The 10,084-nt window shown below is 32.9% G+C and overlaps 2 long non-coding RNA genes across 12 annotated transcripts; both read right to left on the bottom strand.

Annotated features, from left to right (window-relative positions):
* Positions 1–1,062: 1,062 nt before the first annotated feature.
* LOC103504175 (uncharacterized) lies at positions 1,063–6,259 on the bottom strand. Of its 10 annotated transcripts, none has more exons than XR_007820509.1 (9): positions 5,614–6,259; positions 5,032–5,181; positions 4,678–4,745; positions 4,357–4,527; positions 3,404–3,718; positions 3,233–3,306; positions 2,804–2,863; positions 2,550–2,682; positions 1,063–1,298 (listed from the first exon to the last, which is right to left on the bottom strand). It is a non-coding gene; the product is annotated as an uncharacterized LOC103504175 (long non-coding RNA). The 10 variants fall into 10 exon arrangements; XR_007820512.1 differs by having other exon boundaries at positions 3,233–3,718; positions 5,614–5,856; positions 6,052–6,259; XR_007820513.1 differs by lacking the exon at positions 4,678–4,745 and adding an exon at positions 1,889–1,990 and having other exon boundaries at positions 3,233–3,718.
* Positions 6,260–6,506: 247 nt separating this feature from the next.
* Positions 6,507–8,756, bottom strand: LOC127149122 (uncharacterized). Of its 2 annotated transcripts, XR_007820508.1 has the most exons (4): positions 8,632–8,756; positions 8,139–8,416; positions 7,289–7,431; positions 6,507–6,759 (listed from the first exon to the last, which is right to left on the bottom strand). It is a non-coding gene; the product is annotated as an uncharacterized LOC127149122 (long non-coding RNA). The 2 variants fall into 2 exon arrangements; XR_007820507.1 differs by having other exon boundaries at positions 8,139–8,750.
* Between the last annotated feature and the right edge of the window lie 1,328 nt (positions 8,757–10,084).

The following is a 10,084-nucleotide window of genomic DNA, read 5'->3' as shown; positions in this document are numbered from 1 at the left end:
CGATAGCGTTTTCGAAATGCTGTCGTAGCCGATGTTATTGAAAGTCCATGATTTTTCATAGCGTTTTTTCGTCGCTATGCAAAGCGCTATAATATGTCCCTAGCGATAGCACAAATATGATGCTATAAATGCTTTTTATAACGTGAGAAAAAACGCTATCGAAACATTTTGATAACATTTTTTATTGCGTTGGAAAATTGCTATTAAATGTTTCAATAGCGTTTTCAATAATGTTGGAAAGACACTATAAATAATTTTTTGTAACGTTTTATAAATGTTGTCGTAGCAAATAGTCATCGACTTTTAATAACAGTTTTAGTAGAGCTATTGATAACAATATAAAAAGTAGGCATCTTTTAAAACCATTTGGCCTTGTTAACATTTCATAATCACATTATTAATAGAAGAATTACCATAAAACTATACATCTTCTCATTGAATAATATATGTTACCTTTTATGATTACAATTTTGTTTATAAAGGAAAAAAAATTCCTTTGAGAACAAAACTAAACAAACACTAGTAGAAAAAGGGCCTACGATGACAGTTAAATGCTGTCATAAAAAGCTTTCGTGACAGTTTTTTGCAGTCATTGATGCGGCAGTCATTAAAAGTATTTTATGACAGTTCTACAAACTGTCACGAAATGTGCTTTTCATGACAAAGAATAAATGTCACGAAATACTTATTTTATGACATATTATAACTGTCATTATTTTGATTTGAAGACAGATTATAATTGTCATTATTTAGATTTGATGACAGATAATAACTGTCATTACTAAGTTTTGATGACAGATAATAACTGTCATTGTTTATATTTTATGACACATAATAAATGTCATTATTTATCATTTATGACACTTACTAACTATCATCGTTTCTTCTACCATGACTTTAATTAACTGTCAAGAAAACATTTTCGATGCCACTGTTTTTTAGATTCAAATGTTATAATTCCCTGTTTTTCTTGCAGTAATTTTTATTGAATCCCTGTTTTTCTTGCCGCCCTGCCATTACACAGACCAATACAATCAAAAAATACTATACAACACATCCATATGGACAAAAATGATTAACAATTTAATATATATACTTTAATATATGTACAATTGTTCGTACAATTGTTCGTACAATGTTTGTACAATGAAGCAATTAACATATATGTTTTGGTACGGACAAGCTATTTAAATAAGTACATTTGAACCAAAATTTGGCTACCAAACCTACAAAAAGGCCTATAAATCAATCAATTGCAGCAAATATGGTTTCACTGCTTCAATGGATTCTTGCAAAACCTAACAAGAAAAGAAAATTATGATTGTAGCTCAGAATAAGACTTATTATAAAGACAGAAAATAGGGTAAACACCCACAACGGATAATGCTACAGTTAAACATTTTTTATTAAAAAATCAGTAACAAACAGAACTTAATATAAAGATAAATGAAATAACACAAATATCCACAAAACAACAGTCATTAGTCCTAATTAATCATAAACCAATAACAACCAGGATGACAAGAATGACATATACCCAACTGACCACAATCAACAAAAAAACTACCCACAAAACTATGTACCCCTTCCTCCATCCATCCCTCTCACACACACTTTAAATTCAAACTTAAAGAATGTTTCTCATGGTCAAAAAATCTAGAAGTACAGGATGTTTGAGCATTCTATGTTTCTCCTAAAACCATATATATATTTAGTACTTCAATGAGAGTGATAAAATAACGTTGTATATAGAACATCTTCTATCATAGCAACTATTCTCAAACATCCTTTGGAGAAGATATCTTGTTATTCAACTCCCACAAAGAATTTTTTAGTCATTGAAAAGGAAAACATATATAAGATATTAAAAGAGTCTCAAGAAGCTAACCTCACTGATTGTCTAATAATTGTAGCATTTATAAGCCGTGTGTGACCACAAAAGGTAAGCACTAATGATCTTCTTAATTTAGAACTATATGAAGCTGAGCATCTGGATAAATATCATAGGGTTTTAACCTTTTAGTAAATGGCACTTGTAAGTCCTAAACCTTCAATTGATACACAAGTACAATTGAGAAAAAATAAGTATTACGACATCGACTCAAAAATGCAGTAAAAAGTAGATTATATGTTCTAATTGAAGGACTACAATTCAAGTTTCTATTTTTCTGCATATGCTTAAATATATTGACAGCTCTAGTTAATCTCAATAAGCACCCTTAACCTACGTACTTAGAGAAACATACAAGCAGACTGAATAATCCCCAACACAAAAAATCTTTATTTTAAATTACCAAAAATCTTCATAAACCAAAAAGGAAGCAAACAAAAATCCTTAAGCAAATTTATTCACAACAAATTCCTTAACAAAAAAGCCACCGAAAGAAAGCAAAACCAAGAAAGCTTGACAGAAGAAAACTCCATAAATACAAGTTCATAAATAAATAAACAAATAAGTTAAAAATAGCTTTGCATCAGTACATCAACAAGATAAACACCAGCAAAAAACCAAAAAACTATAAAAAAAAAAAGGACCAACCCCAACAAACCTTAGATGATCTAGTTGAAGATTTCAAGAGCCTAAGACCAAAAGATGACAAAGTGGGTGTCAGTGGTAGGCGACAATTAGTGCTAAAAGTAGCCAAAGAAAGCAAATTTGGTGATGTGGCGGCATCAGAGGACCTAAAAGCCATGGAAAGCAAAAAATCATGGAGATTTAAGGGCCATAGAGGCACATATTCAAGCCAAATTGAAGGATATAAACATCCTGCCCATATCCGAGTGCTCTCAGCATCAAACAAACCTCTTCTGGAGTCGGTGGACATTTTCCATGCCTCCTTTCTTTATCAAGGTTGCTTACTTGCTGAAATAAATTTGAATCAGTTTTATACAATAGATCATAAAAGGCATTAATAGTTGTCATCTAAATTTAAACTAGAACTTATAAATTAGACTCATCTTAATATCAGAATGTATAGATATCAGAGACAAATTTTTGCCAACACAAGAATTCTATACAAGACTCAATCCAATATCGCTATGCTATTTACTACATTCCCCAGATAAGGATTAATTATGCCCCTCATAAATATTCAAACACAAAAGCCATTGGGCTGGTCAATTTCATTTCACAACAATTGACCTGCAAATGTTGATGAGAAGTATTGGATTTTTCTGTAAATAAATCAAATCAAACAAATGGATTCACATAATTAAAACTAAGACCCCTTACATGTAATGTTTTCCATCGCCTTCGAATAGCTCCAAATTCTCTCCTTTCCTTTTTACCTCCACCATAATAGAAACCTGAGAATGCTAGCATATCTGGTTCAAACCTATGGTAATACACAAATGGCAGGATCAAAATCACAACTGATGTCCAATTATTCATATTGAAAGTCACCTGGTGATTTTGACACAAATGTTTCATCCGGAGCAGTCCCTTCAGGTTGGCCAACTGAGTTTACTGGTTTGGTAGTTAGCGACCTAACCATAGTTTCTTGCACTTGTACAATATCAACTTTTTATAAGTTTTCAGCAGCTTCTTTCGCTGCTCTCCTCTCAGCTTTGGTAGACAGCTTTCATTGCTTCCTCAGCTTTGGCTTTTGCTTGCACATGTGTTTTTAGATGTGTGAGATGCAGTAAAGTGCAAAAATCCTTTGGGGGCTTAAGAGCAACGTGAAAATACAAAGTTGAAGACTTCGTTTTTGTCAAGTACCTAAAAAAATGTAAACATAACTTTTGTTTTTGAATTTGAAAAATATCAATTCCATTGATTAAATGAGATGATATAATCCAAAGAAGTATAAAATGGGAAAAATTAAATTAAATCTATTGTGGATCTTTATATCGAAAAATAGAAAGGAAAGATGGATCTCAAATTCCGTTAGAGTATCTATCTTTGCCTTTGAACAGCCAAGCATTCATCCCATAAGTTCCACATAATGGCAATAAACATTTTTGTCCATAGGAGACCCTTGTTTTTTTTTTTTTTTTTTTTTAGAAAGGGTGTTTGTTCCACTCTTATGTAGTTAGGTCCCGTAGTTTCTTGTGTTTTTCACCATTGGAAGAAGGAATTAACTCCTTGATGATATTATCTGATCAAAGAGTAAAAATAGGGTGGATCATTGATTAAGATCAATGATCCTCAAATTGAAGCAAAGGATGGTTGATAGAGTTAAAATGTCAATAGAATTGGGTACAAGCAAAGAACCCAAAAAATTATCTTAATTTTACATTAAAGTCATCTATACTAGTAAAATGACAAACACACATATAGAAAAAGAAAGGAAGAAATAAAATTAAACAAACAAACAAGAAAAAACATTCATCATTTTCAAATAGCTGGCAACAAACCTCAACTTCTGTTTTAAGCTTTTCTTGACGTTTTTTATCCAATAGAATTGTCTTTTCCTTTCTTTTGGCTTCCTCAAAAGCTGCATCACTTCTAATTTTTCTTTCTTCTCTTTTTGATATTTGTTCATTATGATGTTGAACAGTTGTCAAGACTTATCAAGGCCTTCAGCACTAAAAGTAGAGATAGAGAATAAGCACAAAGTAAAATATGTTATAGGGGACTTTTGCATAGTCATTCTGTCATTGACTCATTCATAAGTGGCTAGGAATAGAAAAGAATCGTAAAGACCTAATTAGAACATTATTAAAAAAAATTATAACCTGGGTTCAAGCTGGGGAAGAAAAAAATTGCAATTTCAAGGTTGGAATTTTTGAATACAATTCAGCTACTGCAGGGGAATGCATTGTTAAAAATAGGAGAGACACAAGAAAAATGTAAACATAAAAGTTCCATGGGGTGGAATTCAATGCATCAACTTCTATTTTACAATTATAAAAGTGCCTTCAACTTCATCACTTGGTGAACATAACTATACTATAGAGAATATATGACATACTAATCTCTTCTTTACAAAAGAGTTTGTGAAAATTAAATAAAGGTATGTGACACATTGATTCCTAGATTTGAATTAAGCAAGATGACAAAACACCAAGCAAAACTAATAGAAAACGTACATCTCACGTTGATATTGAGTATCCAGTCTTCGATCAGTTTCTCGTCTTGCCTTCATAGTATTTCTCAATTTGAGAGATTGCAGCACTTTATTTTTCATTTAAAGTAATAAGGTCAGTCTCCAACCTTCCAAGTTGGTTCCTGATTTTCTCCTGTTTGTAAACCAATATAGAAAAGACCAGCAGAATGGAAGGTTAGCTTAATTTACATGTACGTTATCACCCGATGGTTGAAATTAAAAGTTCTTCATAATTTCTAACATCTTCTACATTTTAAGCCAAAAACGTCAGACTAAACGATAATACAACAATGAGAACATTCAAATTAAAACCATATATTCCTTAGAATAATTAGAAACACTTCCAACACGAACAAAAAAACTAGCAAAACAGAACCAAACAACACAGATTGAAATAGAAATTCAAGAGAAGACATGAGCAACTTTAGAATTTACATAAAAACAATCAGAGAGAGCATTTGGACATCGAAATAGATCACTCGAATACACAACACAAAAGTCCACATAAACAACTAAAAATAAAAAAGAAACTGTAATCTACGGAAGGGAAACAAATAAACAATACCGAAATTAGCAAGAGAACCTTCGCACAAGGATGGTGCAAGGGAAGAGGAGTGTCCCTCCGTCATAGACATATGTATTCCAGAATCGTACTCCATCGTAGAGGAACATGGTCCTAAAATCACCGTCCCATCGCCTGCGAAGGACTCATCCCATCAAAACCCACTACCCAATCCCCATTTCCAACACAATAGAGCAGTTGGAGAGCAGCAATTTGGATCAAATCAAAAACCCACCATCCAATTTCCTTAAAAAAAACACAAAACCAAAAAGGGGAAAAACAGAGAAAGAAAACGAAAAGTTTATGTATATAGGATTGATGGAGGATTGTGTAAGTGGGTTTTTTAGAGAGAGACAGAGAGAGAAAGAGAGAAAAGGGCGTTGTCTTCTCCTCTCCACACAAAAAAACTAAAAAGAGAGAGAAAAGAGTAACGAAACCAACCAAAACATCCGTTCCTCCATTGTTGCTAACAATTTTTGGAGAGAAAAACCAGCGAGGGAGAGCTTGAATCGACAAAGGAGAGAGGTTCTGAAAGAGAAGTGGAAGGATCACGAAATTTGGGATGCTGCAATGTTGTTGTTGTGCCCTAGCAAAGGAAGAAGAAGAGGAAGTAGATGGTGAAGAAAAAACTCCAATTCCCTCTCTCTTCTTTTTCTTTCTTTTTATGTAATTTAAAATAAATACTTATAATTTGAAAATTTATATTTAATGACATTTAAAAACTGTCATAGATTCATGACAGTTAAAAACTGTCATAAATTCTTCAAATCCGAAAAATTCCGTCTTTTCCCGCCAAAAACGCATTTTTTGGCATTTTATGACAGTTATTATTTCCCTCCTTCAATTTGGGATGGAACCAATTGTCATAGTAGATGGTTTTTCTTGTAGTGAAAAAACTACTACCCTGTTTTAGAAAACTCAATACACACAAGGAAACTGATAAACTGAAGCATTTCTTCATACAACAAATTTCCCATGGAACCATTTCTCATTGATATCACAACAAATCCAAAATTCATCTGAAGCATAGTTCTCACCGCATGCCCTACATAAGGTGTCATCATGCTCGTCTTCATCTTCTTCATACGTCTCTACCTTTTCCCTTGCCTGCAACTGTCTTGCGCACATTCCTTGCATTTCAGCTTCACTCTGAAAATTCTTGAAAGATAGAATATGTAACCAATACGAGTAATCAACATAGTAAATTACATCACATCAACAAGTGTCATTAGTAAGTAACCGGCAATGGGTATTATCTTATCCTTGCTCAGTTTCTTCATTAAATAGGTGAGGGGAAATTAGTTAAGCCCCAGGAACAGACATGAAGTAAAAATAAATCCATTTCTAGCAAAATAGATAAAAAGAAAAAAAGACACCATTAACCAATTAAAAAATTGGAGACACGTTAACAATTCCATAGTTTCATTTGAATCCCTTAAGCAATTGAAATTAAAAAAGGAAACAAACAACCAATTTAAACGTATTCTTCCAAGAAAAACACATAGATTTCAATAGTTAATATCAATATATATAGCCAATTTCATATCTCTTGCTCTTTCAACTCCATTCACTTGAGATTCCCACTTCTTTCCAAACATATTCTCCTCAACAAACAAAACATAAACAACACCTCAATTCTAAAAGAAGGGAAAGAAAGCTAAGTGATTTAGAGACGTACCTTACAATATGCCCATCGATGAAAATCAAATGAGGTCGATTAGGCAAACCAATGACTCTCGAAGCCACATAAGCACTATACCAATGTTCATTTTCTTGGACAGGCTCTTCGATTCACTGAAAATGAAGCCTTTGATTCATTTTCTGAATTGATTCAGATATCATTTAGAACAATTTTAATAAAGAAAAAAGACAATAATGTTCACTCAAACTTATGATAAAGAAGACCAAGTTTAGGGATCATTTAGAACAAAATGTTTGCTACAATTAGTAATTTTTTCTTTCTCTTACTAAGAAGTCTCGATTTAGATTGATTAACATTTAATCATGTGTTGAGAAAATACTAATTAATTCCAGCTTTCAAGAATGTTGGTTCTGAACCCAGCTATATATCCATATATAAAATCCCAAATCACCAAAACCCATAAAATTTAATAATCTTGAACCAAACATGGAGATTCAGTAGCTAATACTTCAAGTTGGGTATAACAAATAGAACTACATGAAAATCCAGAAAAGAAAAAGAAAAAAAAATGATAATTTGATTTGGGTTATAGGTATTAAGCTTGGAAAATCGTGATCTCAAACTAACAAAATTGGAATCAGATTACAAAAATAAAATAAAATAAACTAAAATAAAAATCAACACATGAATAGTTACCATACAATGTAAAGCATAGGATGCCTTTTCTTCAAAAATGGGAATAATAAAGAATCAAAACAAAAATCAACCCAAGAAACTAATTGCTACGAGATGCATACACCAGACAAACTAAAATCCACATTTTATAAAAGGATTGGACCTTCAGCAAGATTGGAATAGTTCGTAGGAAGCTATTAGTGATTCTCACCCAAAATGTGCTAAAAATGCCAAAATTCCACACCTTGTCGGCTGGACAACAATCAATATCTTTCGAACAACTCCCTTTACCAATTGTGTAGATTCCCCTGGGAGCAACATTGATGATGTGTTTAAGAAGTTGACTTTTTGCAACTCCAGAATCACCAATCAAACAAATATGAAAGTCTCTCCTCTAATCTGCACTGACCAATTAGTTTGGAATTTCAATTTTTAGTTCCATCAGTGAAGAGCTGATGAAAATCATCCTAAACTTACAGAATGCAGCCTCTGCGCAAGTTAATGAGTAGGTGTGAAATTAAAATTTTAGATTTTGTTGATAAGAGACAGAAATTAAGACCATACAAAAATTGAAATTTCAAACTCTTGAAGTTTGGCCTGCAAACCAAATGCTCAGGCATACATTAGGACCAATATCAATCAAACTACGAAAGAGAAAAGAAAATATTTTTCTAGGAATGCCTTTGAAGAAGTAATTGAAAAACCTCCTGAAACTTCAGAAATTTGGATGCTCTAAGTTAAAGAATTAAGTTTCCTTTCGTTTTGTTTGTTCTACAACGCTGAGATGGGCACTCAAATAGAGGCATGAAGACTCGAGCTGTTACCTCCTATGAAGCAGAAAAGTGACTACATGAGTAAAAATAGCTAGAGTGTAGAAATGAAATAACCAAAAGGGGAAAAAAAGTAAACATTAGGATTGAAAGCCTTTTTTCCATAATTTAGAGACCAATGCATTTTTGTTTCAAACCAATCTTTCCATTTTATAATAGCTTGCCAATGAGCTTGTGCACTGCTAAACTTTGCATCAGTTGGAATATCTCCCTGGAACTTCTTATTGTATTTTGCATCAATAAGCCTTTTTTCCATAAAGAGTCATGCTTTGAGTGGTATCTCCAGAGCCATTTGTAAAGAAAAGCCTGATTTGTATCTTTGACCTTTGTTATGCCTAGCCCTCCATATCTTTTAGGGAAGTACAGATATCCCATTTCACCAAATGTGATTTATGTTCATTTGTGTTTCCTCTCTAGAGAAAGTTTCTCGAATGTCTCTCAATTTCCTTATAGACATAGGTTTGGGCTTTGAAAGTTGATAGTTGGTAAGTAGGCAAGCTAACTATAGAAGATTTTATGATAGTGAGCCTTCCTCGTTTAAAAACCTGGTTGTACTTCCACCCATTCAACTTTTTCTGTATACTATTAATGGTTTTGTCCCAGAAGGATTTGGAGTTTGGCTTTCCTCCTAGAGAAACTTCTAGATAGTTGACAAGGAGAAATTGAGTAGTTAGGCCACAATAATTTGCAACACTGTTAGTTCTATCAGCAGAAACGTATATCAGACTTATTGTATATTTTGATTTGTTGAATTTAAGCCCCAAAGCTAGTTCAAAGAGAGAAAGAGCCACTTGAAGATTTTTGATGAAATTGTCGTTGTCTTCCACGAAAATGAGGATGTCATTAGCGAAAAGGAGGTGAGAAATGTTACAGTTGTTTTCTAAATGAACTCCTTTAATAGCATTTCTCTCTTTGAGATGCAACAACAGTCTACTTAAATAGTCCATGGCTAGCACAAAAATAAAAGGAGAGATCAAATCACCTTGTCTAATGCCTCTTTGGGATTTATTCTACAATTTGGTTTGCCATTGATAAGAATGGAATACTGAACATTACATATGTAGGCATTTATCCATCTCCTCCATTTAGTTGGAAAATTTTTCGTCCGTAGCATATAATCAATAAAGCCCCTTCTTATTTTATCAAAATATTTTTCTATATCCAACTTTAGGATGAAACCTTTGGTTTTCTTGGTTTTCCAAACGTCAATTGCTTTATTAGCAATGAGGATAACATGAGTAATTTGTCTGCCCCTAATGAAAGCCATTTGATTCTCTTCCACCGTATTAGGAAGGTGGTTTTGAGCCTATTAGCGAAGTCTTTGCAA

The sequence above is a fragment of the Cucumis melo genome, chromosome 4, assembly GCF_025177605.1.
Source record: "Cucumis melo cultivar AY chromosome 4, USDA_Cmelo_AY_1.0, whole genome shotgun sequence".
Classification (NCBI taxonomy): Eukaryota; Viridiplantae; Streptophyta; class Magnoliopsida; order Cucurbitales; family Cucurbitaceae; genus Cucumis; species Cucumis melo.
Note: the sequence above shows the minus strand (reverse complement) of the source record. Positions and strands in the feature narration are given on the sequence as shown.